We start from the raw sequence: 13039 nt of genomic DNA on the forward strand, positions 1-13039 counted from the left end.
AGAAATCTTCCGACGTATCAGTTTAGCACCTAGATACGATCAACAGCAATTTCCAAATACGGCTTCTAACGTATCAGTTGAGTATGCTGCTAATCTACAAAAGTATCCAAGAAATCTGTATCTATGTTCTTTTAATGGAAAACTAGATTAAATGGATGGATCACGTTTTGGATCTATGTTCATTAAATGTAAAACTAGATTAAATTGATGGATCAATTGACTTTTGACGTATCAGTTTATATCTTGGACGCGATCAACAGAAATCTCCTAATATAGAACTAGATCAAATTGATGGATCTATTGTCTTCCGACGTATCAGTTTAGCACCTAGATACGATCAACAGCAATTTCCAAATACGGCTTCTAACGTATCAGTTGAGTATCCTGCTAATCTACAAAAGTATCCAAGAAATCTGTATCTATGTTCTTTTAATGGAAAACTAGATTAAATGGATGGATCACGTTTTGGATCTATGTTCATTAAATGTAAAACTAGATTAAATTGATGGATCAATTGACTTCTGACGTATCAGTTTATATCTTGGACGCGATCAACAGAAATCTCCTAATATAGAACTAGATCAAATTGATGGATCTATTGTCTTCCGACGTATCAGTTTAGCACCTAGAACCGATCATCAGCAATTTTCAAATACGGCTTCTAACGTTGGGTATCCTGCTAATCTACAAAAGTATCCAAGAAATCTTCTATGTTCTTATGGAAAACTAGATTAAATGGATGGATCACGTTTTGGATCTAAGTTCATTAAATGTAAAACTTGATTAAATGGATGGATCAATTGACTTCTGCGTATCAGTTTAGGTCTTGGACGCGCACAAATGCAATCTCCAAATTGATGGATCAATTGGCTTTTGACGACTCAAATTAGCTCCTAGCGCGGTCAACAGCAATATCCAAATATGGTTTTTGACGTATCAGTTGGGTATACTTCCAATCTACAAAAGTATATCTAAGATCTCTTTGGATCTATCTGTTTTTAAAGTTCTGAATTTTTCATACATTAACATCTTTTTTCACTATAAGAGTCTGATTTAGCATATTTCTAATTTCAGCGGCTTTAACTTTAGTTAGGTCCTCGTTACTACTTAGGAAATCGTCGCTTATTACGTACGAAGGAATCAAAACTTAATACATTCAAAGTGATCGTGTGATCCCATATAAGACCAGCCAATGTTGAACATTTCGTTTAAATTGCTTCTGTAACATATATCAACTACATATTAGCATACCGATCTTGCAATCGATCTCTGTAAAACTTGAGACACCCAAAATGATCGTCTGGTTCTTTAAAAAATTCATCAATATGAAGATTTTTCTACTGATCTTAGAAAAGATCTCACTTTTATTCAAAAAAATCTTCTCTTTAATCTTTCAACTATTTATTTTCTACACACTGTAACATTCCGATCTTCCAAGAGAGATCAGCTATAATACTATTTTATTATTCATACAATAACACACTGGAAGTTTACGAAAAAAAAAACACAAATACAATAACATCAAATTGGAAATGAAAAACAGGTAAATATAAAATCTATATAATACTATGAATATTCTAAGAAGAGTCAACAGTTTTTTTATGTGAGTAGAGTTTTATTTTTTACATTTTTTGTTTTGCTCAACACTAACATCCAGTGCTCTTTCTTCTAATGCGCGTTTTAAAATATATACAACACAACAACAATAATAGTAATAATAACAAATTCAAATAGAATTTTCAAGATAAGAAGATATGAAGGTGAGCAAGTATGCATAAAATAGTTATTGTTGTGAAGGAGAAAACTACACCTCTACTTGTTGAAATGAAAAAATTATAAGAAAAATAACATAGAAAATATAAAAATAAATAAAATCGTTTTACACAAAGACTTAACTCACTTACACATTCATGGACGCACCCTTTTTTTTGTTATTTTTATTGTTTCAATTCAGGCTTAATATTTTTTTTCCTTTTTTTTCAAAACCACATCCCGCCGTTTTGAATTAAATTAAATTTTAACGTATTTTTTTACCTTTAGAATTAAATGTTTACTCAGATACTCACACACTGTCATATACAACCACAAATAAAAAACTACAGGTTAAGGAGACAGACACGACAATATTGCGGCATATGGGGGAGAACGATTTTTTGTACACTTATCCCTGTATTAACAGGTATATATTAGATCCTGGTTAAAGGAACATTAAGGTTATGAATGAATTTTACGTGAGATTCCCTAAAGTTCTTAATAGGATGTATGCTTAGGATTAGTTTCGATTGTGTTGATCGTATAAGTTTTGAAAGTTTTCAATCGTGATTTTTTAAAGAGAAATAAAAGCGGCTTTACCGAACTTTGTAAAACTGAAGTAAGATCTCTCTCGATCATTTCTTAAGGACTTTTTCTTCCATCAATTAATGTTTCTCTTCGATTTTTTACTGTGAATTGCATATTGTAACAATATGATCATTCAAACCCTCATGTGAACAACCAAACTTCTCAATGTTTCTCCGCGAGATTATTCGAATGATCTTTGCGAAAATTGTCATCGAATAAAAACATCTCTGCAGATCTCTGCAAAATAGAAATGAGATTTATTCGGATCATTTCTTAAAAAAGAACCCTAAATATTGTATAATTATGATCATTCAAATCCGCATGTGATCAACAAATTTTCTCAATGTTTCTTCGCGAATATAGCGAATGATCTTTGAGAAAATGATCGTTAGGTTAGGATTAAGCGTCATAAAACGATTTTTGGACTTATTGTTGTCTACTTCAGCTTAAAAATTAAAAATTTCCGATTGCGTTTTTCGACAAAAATATAAACTATTTCGATCATATTATAATTTTTCAAAGATCAGTTCAATGTAATTGAAAGATCTGACATTTTTCGAGCTCCCAAAAGTATCTTGATCGATTTTGAAATTCCAGTAAAGAACTATTCAAGGTATTTCACTCAGAGATCAGACTTTATTATTCATTCCAGTCCAGTTAAGACACTGTAGACAGCTCTTTACACTGTCAATGGACTCCTTAATCGATCATTTGCTTTAATTTTCTTTTGTTCAAATATTGAAAATGTTTATTGCCTTCAACTTCGTTTTAATAGTCTCAAGTGTCGAAATTATCTTCAAACTATACACCAATTGTTACAAATAAGGGTTACTTTCGTATTGGTTTTCCAAAGCCGGACATTCCATTCATTGACTCAAAATAAATAATCTTTTGCTTTTTGTTTTAATTTAAAAAGAATTGTGCAATAGTTTTTTTTTAGGTAAAAAGTCAATTTTTTTACGACAAATTTATACGTTTTGTATTAAGTATTGTTCGGGGGATTAGTGTCCTTAAATGGAACAATAGGCTTTTTGTTTTAGAAATCAATACGTCTTAACATCTTAAATTTCATTGGCGATATTTTTGGATAAAAAAAGATTTGATTTCTTTTAAAGAAATTAAAAGAAATTATCAACCCAACTAATAAACATCAAAAAAGGAACACAAAAGAAAGATTTATGGGATCTTAAGTCCTAAGTTTTCAGAAATATAAAAAAATTTATGATTAAAGGAAATATCACCGAAGTTCACTTTCCTATGGCTGATTATATATAAAGCCATTTCTGGACGCGTTTTGTTTTGATGGCAAAATTTTTAAGAATTTTAAGTGTAAACTTTGGGGTCTACTGTTCTATCAGGAAATATCAGAATAACATTCCAGAGAAGATCCTAACGATTGATTGTTGCCAGACTTAACTAGAACTACCAAAGCCATTGGAACTACTTAAGAAGTTATTTTGAAACGTTATGTCAAATCCGAAATGCTGCTGTTTACTTGATTATCTTGATAGCGATGGAAAATGGATCCATTGTGATAACTTGAGGGAAGAGAGATCGAATGTAAAGTTCGGCAAACCAGCCGAAGCGACACCAAATCTATGGCACTAAGAAAAATCTCTGTATGTATTTGGTGAAACCAAAAGAGTCCTATATAATCTCCCCAGACAGGGAACTTACCGAATGCAATTGGTTCGTCTGAAGCGAAAACATTCAGATAAGTAACAATTTTTATAAAAGTGATTGGAGGGGTTTGCATTACCAAACTTCAAGCTCAGACTTTGCACCGTCCGACTTCTATCCGTGTATAACGATCTCATCAAAATTTAAAGAACTAGAAGAGAATTTTCTGAATATAAAAAAAGAAGAATTAAAGCCTTCATCCCAATCTGAACTTATCACAATTTCTCCATCACATCAGGTTTAAAATCCCCGTTTTAACCATATTAGAGATGTCGTTGTTCCTAAAATAGGTATGTGACGTCATATTCATCTAACCTCTGTTATATCAGTTCCCTTCTTCGAGTTATCTTTACCTAAAGAAGTCTCTCCAAATTTTTCCTATAAAAATACATTATGAATTGCTTGTATTCGCTAAGATATCGGCCTTTGAAGTCTTTGCTGTAAAATAATAGTCAAATCGAGTTAATAGTTTAGGTTAAGTTAAGGTTAAGATATGTATCTTGAGAAAGGAAGAGGATATAAGAGAGGTTAAGCCTTTTAAAGGCAACAGATTGGTCATTCAAATGACAACAAATTAGGGTTCTATAGTTGAAACGAAAAGTCGACTTTTCGACTTTTTTCATTTAGTTAAAAGTCGACTTTTCGACTTCCCGACTTTTTGCTTTTTATGAAAAGTCGATTTTTCGACTTTTTTCATTTAATTAAAAGTCGACTTTTAGACTTTTCGACTATAAGTATTTTATAAATAGTCGACTTTTCGACTTTTTCCGACTTTTTTCGACTTTTCGAATTTTTTCGACTTTTCGACTTTCAACTTTTCGACTTTTTCGACTTTTTCTGACTTTTTTCGACTTTTCGACTTTTTCCGACTTTTTGACTATTTTCGACTTCTTTCGACTTTTTTCGACTATTTTTTGACTTTTTTCGAGTTTTTCCGACTATATTAGAGTTTTTTACTTTTTTTTTCCACTTTTTTAAGATTTTCGACTATTTTTGACTTGTTTCTACAATTTTCGAGTTTTCGACTTTTTCCGACTTTTCGACTTTTTCCGACTTTTCGACCTTTCGACTTTTTACGACTTTTCGACTTTATTCGACTTTTATTAACAAAGTCGACTTTTCGACTTTTTTCACAGACCATAGTCGAGTTATCGACTTTTTTGGAACAAAATAGTCGACTTCGACTTTTCGACTTTTTTTGACAAAAAGTCGATTGTTCGATTATTCGAAAGTCGATTTATAGAACCCTACAACAAATATTATACATCAAGATGTCTACACGCTGATATAACGACTCAGATGCGGGCAAAAACTTCATTTTAAAATTTAGGACATGATATCTGGAAAGCCTGATATAATGATAGCAGATGCGAGATAAACGCAGAAATGTTAACTTTGTTCACTGGGTTTCGACTTTTTATATTCATAACTTTCTAAAATCGAAAATTTTTGATTATTTATCGATAGTTTTATTAACCAAAAGATGATAATTTTTCGATAAACTCTAACTTATTACATTAATAAAACTACATATTAATAAACATTTTCACTTTTGTTAATTTCAATAAAAAAAAAACAACAAAAACAATTTTTACCTGAATTATTTTATAAATAATTCCAGCAAAATAACAAATACCATAAAAAATTTATAAAAAAACAACAAAAATCATAATAAATACCTTTTTTGTTATTGTAATTTGGAGACTTTGTTTTAAACAATACAGCAACAAAATAATAAATATTATTTAAAAAAAAATAGTTGTTTTTTTTCACACACACACTCCCTAAAAAAAGAAACACAGTAAATTTTTTATTATTGCTTTTTGTTTTATTATTCTCTACTTTTATTGCAATTATTTTCTTTATTTAACATTCACACTTTAACACTTTGAACTTTTAATAAATTTAGTTAAATTTTATTTTAATTTCTTTTTCTAATTGCCTTTTATTATTTAGATTTTAGGCAATTTTTGTTATTAACTTCTTTCTATTCTTTTATTACCACTATACTTTTTCTTATTTTTTCTCGATATTTGCAAAATTTTCTTCAATTGTTTTTCTTTTTTCGTTTTGTTGTTGTTGATCTTTTGTTGTTTGTGTATTTTTTTCAAACAAGTTGCGTCGTTAACTCTTTAATTTTTTCTGTTTAATTATTTCTTCATCTTATTCTCTCTCTTTTCCTTAAGCATCTTTAAGCCCAAAACACTTGTCATCTTTCTCTTTCTAACACACGCACTCTCAGTACTCGACTAACTAGCTAAACTCAAACGAACTCAAGCTTTTTTTTGTTAAATTTCAACTTTGCCAAATACCTTTTTGATATTTTTCGTCGTTTGTAGCTGTTGTTGTTGGTTTTTTTTTGGTTGGAGTTTGATAATTTCGCCTGCGCAGCCGTTGTCTGTCAGACTGACGTCGACGCAACTTTTTTCTTGTAATATTGAAAATTCCTTCACTTTATTAATTCCCACTATTCTTATTTATTATAATTGCACTTTGTATTTATTTAATTTAACTATTTTTGAATTCATAACTCTTTTTGTATTTGTTATAATTGGTTTTCTTTTCACCTTTTTTATTTACTAGCAGAGAAAAAAACAGTAAAAACACAAAACTTTTTTCCTTTGATTTTTGCAATTTATTAACACCTTTTATCCGTTTGCGCGTTCTACTTGCACAAAAGTCGTTTCTCAACTGAATTCAATGGAATTTTCTCTCCGTTTGCAGACACTCGCTGTGCAGAGAATGTCAGTGGAATGAAAGAATTGAAGTAAATAAACAGAAAATGGTGCTGCCGTATTGTTAGCTTTTTAGTCAGGCAAAATCGCTAGAACGATGGAATGATAGTAGTAGGGTTCTATAAATCGACTTTCGAATAATCGAACAATCGACTTTTTGTCGAAAAAAGTCGAAAAGACGAAGTCGACTATTTTGTTCCAAAAAAGTCGATAACCCGACTATCGTCTATGAAAAAAGTCGAAAAGTCGACTTTGTAAATAAAAGTCGAAAAGTCAAAAAGTCTGAAACTCGAAAAAAGTCGATAAGTCGAAAAAAATCGAAAAGTCGAATAAAGTAGAAAAAAGTCAAAGAAAGTCGAAAAGTCGTAACAAGACGAAAAGTCGGAAATGTCGAAAAGTCGGAAAAAGTCGAAAATTCGAAAATTGTAGAAAAAAGTCAAACATTTTAGAAAACAGTCAAAAATAGTCGGAAATTTTAAAAAAGTGTAAACAAAGTCAAAAACTCTAAAATAGTCGGAAAAACTCGAAAAAAGTCAAAAAATAGTCGAAAAAATTCGAAAGAAGTCGAAAATAGTCAAAAAGTCGAAAAAGTCAAAATGTCGGAAAAAGTCGAAAAAAGTCGAAAAGTCGAAAAGTCGACTATTTATAAAATACTTTTAGTCGAAAAGTCTAAAAGTCAACTTTTATTTAAATGAAAAAATTCGAAACGTCAAAAAATCGACTTTAATGCAAAAAGTCGAAAAGTCGACTTTTCGTTTCAACTATAGAACCCTAAAGGATAGATAGATAGTAGGGTGATCGATTATTCGACATTTTCCAAAAACCGGTTTTCGAATAGTTCGAATAGTTGACATTTAAAAAAAACCGGTTGATATTTTTCAAATTCAGAAAAAACCGGTTAACCTGTTTTTCATTATAATTAAAAAAAATATATTTTAATTTGAAAAACTTAATGTCTATGTTTAAATTTGATTAATAAAACATGGCCCGAAATAATTTTTAACAGTTTAAAAGATTATAACTTTAGATCTAGTCGTCTGATTTACATTATTTCTTTAATATAAAAAAATTAGGAAAAAAGTGGGACACGTCTGTTAAACATAAGGTACTATGTAATCCTAGCTTATTTTAAAAGCCCTGTTTAGGAAATTTGCATAGGCATTCCAACTCTTCCATAAAATTTCAGCCGTAAATTAATTATTGTAATTGGAATATAATCTTAAGATTGCTAAATTTTATCAAACAGTTATCAATTTTACAAATAAATTTTTTTTAATTAATTAGGAAAATCAAAAAAGTTTAACCAAAAGAGCTGTAGAAAATGTACTCTAGTTCCTCGACTCGAATATTTTTAAAATTTAGACGGGCTGTATTATTATTTACATAAAAATTTCATTTAAATAATTTTTGAATACAAAGCAAATAAAAGTATTCGAAACCGGGTTTTAAAAAGTGAAAAAACCGGGTTATTCGATATTCGAAAAATCAACATTAAGAAAAAACCGACACTGGTAAAGCAGAAAAAACCGGTTTTAAAACCGGTTGAAAAATCGAGTCGATCACCCTAATAGATAGATAGATAGATAGATAGATAGATAGATAGATAGATAGATGATAGATAGATAGATAGAGAGATAGATAGATAGATAGATAGATAGATAGATAGATAGATAGATAGATAGATAGATAGATAGATAGATAGAGAGATAGATAGATAGATAGATAGATAGATAGATAGATAGATAGATAGATAGATAGATAGATAGATAGATAGATAGATAGATAGATAGATAGATAGATAGATAGATAGATAGATAGATAGAGTAGATAGATAGATAGATAGATAGATAGATAGATAGATAGATAGATAGATAGATAGATAGATAGATAGATAGATAGATAGATAGATAGATAGATAGATAGATAGATAGATAGTAGATAGATAGATAGATAGATAGATAGATAGATAGATAGATAGATAGATAGATAGATAGATAGATAGATAGATAGATAGATAGATAGATAGATAGATAGATAGATAGATAGATAGATAGATAGATAGATAGATAGATAGATAGATAGATAGATAGATAGATAGATAGATAGATAGATAGATAGATAGATAGATAGATAGATAGATAGATAGATAGATAGATAGATAGATAGATAGATAGATAGATAGATAGATAGATAGATAGATAGATAGATAGATAGATAGATAGATAGATATTTAAAAAAATACCACAGTATTTTCATACAAATTAAACAAGTGTAAAATTATTTTTTGACGTAGAATATTAAACTTATGAAATAATTCTTAAAATTACTGCCTAATTCTCTAAACGCTACCACTTACTTACAAATTCTAGAAAATAATAAATTTTCTTTTTTTTTTTCTTTTGAAAAATTAAAAATGCCAAAAAAATAATACTCTCGAAAAGAAAGAAGAGAGCATCCTGCTGTGCACAGAAATTTCCCCGAGCGGTGCACAGCAAAACCATTTTTTTATATGTGCTGCGTCAAGTTAAAGTGGGCCTAGGGAAACGCAGCAGACTAGCTCCCATAAGAAATACACGTGTTTGTGTGAGGTACGCAGCAAAATCTGCTTATTCGCAGCAACTCTCATAGCAACTTGAAAGATGAGATGATAGCGAGTGACAATTTGTGAAAATATTTGTATGTGGTTTCAATAAATGTCACATTTTTTTCATATATGATTTGACATTCTGGAAACTCAAAGACATGTATATGACATGACCTGTTTAAAATTTATGTTTTTGACAATATTGTGTTACATTGCGCCATCTATGTTTCATTAAAAATGTCTGTAATGAAGTAAGGACACAAACCTTATAGCAAGCGCCACCTATACGTCAAAACATAAAGTATAGTGTCATCTAAGTGTCAAATAAATAATAAATATATGTTTAATTTTTAAGAATGAACATGTAAAACACCCCAAGGTGAAACATAGATGGCGTAATATAACATAAAACATAAATTCTTCTCTCTCTCAGAGAAATTATACAAGAACATAACATACACATGTCTTTGAGTTTTCAGAATGTCAAATCACATATGAAAAAAGTTTGACAGTTATAGAAACCACATAGAAATATTTTCACAAATTGTCACTTGCTGTCATCTCATCTTTCAAGTTGCTATGAGAGTTGCTGCGAATAAGCAGATTTGGCTGCGTACCTCACACAAACACGTGTATTTCTTATGGGAGCTAGTCTGCTGCGTTTCCCTAGGCCCACTTTAACTTGACGCAGCACATATAAAAAAAATGGTTTTGCTGTGCACCGCTCGGGGAAATTTCTGTGCACAGCATCCTGCTCTCTTCTGTATTTTTGAGAGTATTTATTATTTTTTTTAAATAAATAATAAGTTCAAGTCAGCGTTGTCAACTTTAAAATTTGAAAAAGCAACAAATTGAAGAAAAAACGCTTATTTCTCGTAAAAAAGCGCTGAGATAAAATATTTTTCAGTTTTTTGAGAAAAAATAGTTTTTATATGTACATACTATAAAAAATTCTAATTTGTTATTAATTCAGCCATGTGAACGATTGTGTTAAAAGTTGGTTGAAAGACTTCTTTCGTATAACATTTATTTTCATACCCACCATCAAAAAAGATGGGGGGTATATTGATTTTGTCATTCCGTGTGTAACACATCGAAATATTGTTCACAGACCCCATAAAGTATATATATTCTGGGACCTCGTAAGATTCTAAGACGACCTAGCTATGTCCGTCCGTCTGTCTGTTTGTTATTGATCAGAAATGTTTGGTATTGAAAATGGGCAAAATCGGTCAACGATTTCACATAGCCCCCATACAAATGTACCTCCCGGAATATTGTATAAAGAGCTTCAAACATTCACAAATTTGTTGTTTATGAACCAAATGCCACAAAATTTCGCATAAGTCAATTTTTTGACTACTGAAATAAAATTCTGAATTACGGCGGAAATAGCACCACAATTGGTCCTACCTATCCCCCATATAAGGTCCCCTCCAAAAAATTACTTTAACGCTCATTACTGGCTTAAAAATACAAGTATAGCGATGAAATTTCACAGAAGTAAGTTTTATACGAGCCAAAATCTCTCTACCAAATTTTATGTGGATCGGTCCATAATTGACCCTACAACAACGCCCCCCCCCCAAAGAAGGTCCCCTTCCGAAAATGACTTTAACGCTCATTATTGGCGTAAAAATACGAGTATAACGAAAAAATTTGACATAAGTAAGTATCTTAGGAGCCGAAATATTTCCACCTTATTTTACGTGGATCGGTCCATAATTGACCCTACCCCCCATATAAGGTCCCCTTCGTAAAATACTTTAACGCTCATTACTGGCTTACAATTACGACAATAGCGGTGAAACTTAACAGAAGTAAGTTTTATACTAGCCAAAATCTCTCTACCAAATTTTATGTGGATCATTCCATAATTTACCCTACCCTCCATATAATGTTCCCTTCAGAAAATGGCTCATTATTGGCGTAAAAATACGAGTATAGCAAAGAAATTTGACATAAATAAGTACCTTAGGATCCAAAATCTTTCCACCAAATTTTATATGGATCGGTCCATAATTGTGTGATAAGTTATTCGATGCAGACCTCTAATATGTATAGGAGCTATGACCTTACAGAAATCAAGATATCTTTATTTGATAATGAAATATGTGCGTTTAAGTGATTTTTTTTTTGAAGTGGACCTTATATAGAAGATATTACCATATATGGACCAATCCGGAAAAAAAATTGGTAGAATGATTTATATGCTCACAAAACGTATTCAAGTTTATCCCGAAAGCTTTATTATTCAAAGAAATATATGCGTTAAAGTGATTTTCGTAAGTGGACCCTCTATGGGAGCCTATCCGGAAAAAATTTTGTAGAGTGATTCATATAAAGACAAAACATATTTGTGTCGAATTTTATCAAGATAACTTTATTTGACAATGAAATATGGGCGTTTAAGTGATTTTTGGAAGTGGGACTTATATGGGAGCTATGACCAATAATGGACCGATCCAGGAAAAAAGTGGTAGAACGATTTATATGTACACAAAACATATTTGTGTCGAATATCATCCTTATAGCTTTCGAATTTAATGAAATATATGCGTTTAAGTGATTTTCGGAAGTGGACCTTATATGGGAGCTATGACCAATTATGAGCCTATGCGGAAAAAATTTAGTAGAGTGACTCATATAAAGACAAAATATGTTTGTGTCGAATTTTATCAAGATAACTTTATTTGACAATAAGATATGTGCTTCTATGTGATATTCGGAAGTGGGCCTTATATGGGTGCTATGACCAATAATGGACCGACACGTAAAAACATTTGGTGGAATGATTTGAATGTATACAAAACATATTTGTGTCGAATTTTATACTGATAGCTTTAGAATTCAATGAAATATATGCGTTTACGTGATTATCGGAAGTGGACCTTATATGGGAGCTATGACCAATTATGGGCCTATGCGGAAAAAATTTAGTAGAGTTATTCATATTTAGACAAAATATATTATTACGATAACTTTATTTGACAATGAAATAAGTGTTTTTAAGTGATTTTCGGAAGTCGACCTTATATGAGAGCTATGACCAATTATGGACCTATCCGGAAAAAATTTCGTAGGGTGATTTATATTTAGACTAAACATATTTGTGTCGAATTTTATCAAGATAACTTTATTTGACAATGAAATATGGGCGTTTAAGTGATTTTTGGAAGTGGGACTTATATGGGAGCTATGACCAATAATGGACCGATCCGTAAAAAATTTGGTAGAATGATTGGTATGTATACGAAACATATTTAACTCGAATTTTATCAGAATAGCTTTATTCATCAATGAAATATGTACGTTTAGGTGATTTTCGGATGTGGACCTTATATGGGAGCTATGACCAATTGTGGACCGATTGAGATCTACGTTGATAGTATGATTCCTGTTCACATTATATTTGCATGTACAAAATTTTGTGTTGATACCGATATATCTGAGGGAGTTATTAACGATAAACTAATTTTCGGGAATATATATAGCTTTGTATGGGGGCTATGGGAAATATTGGATCGAATGCAAAGATTTTGAACATAATTTATCACTGCCCTGAAAAATTAATGTGTGACAAAATATCTTTGGTACTTTCTGAGAAAACTTCAAAAGAATTATGAAAAAAACTTAATTTTTTTTGAGGTAGTCTGAAATTTTTACTCATAACTTTTTACGTGGTGAACCGATTTTGCTG

The sequence above is a fragment of the Lucilia sericata genome, unplaced genomic scaffold, assembly GCF_015586225.1.
Source record: "Lucilia sericata isolate MDLA Ls3-8-SP2 unplaced genomic scaffold, ASM1558622v1 Contig002354F_arrow, whole genome shotgun sequence".
NCBI lineage: Eukaryota > Metazoa > Arthropoda > Insecta > Diptera > Calliphoridae > Lucilia > Lucilia sericata.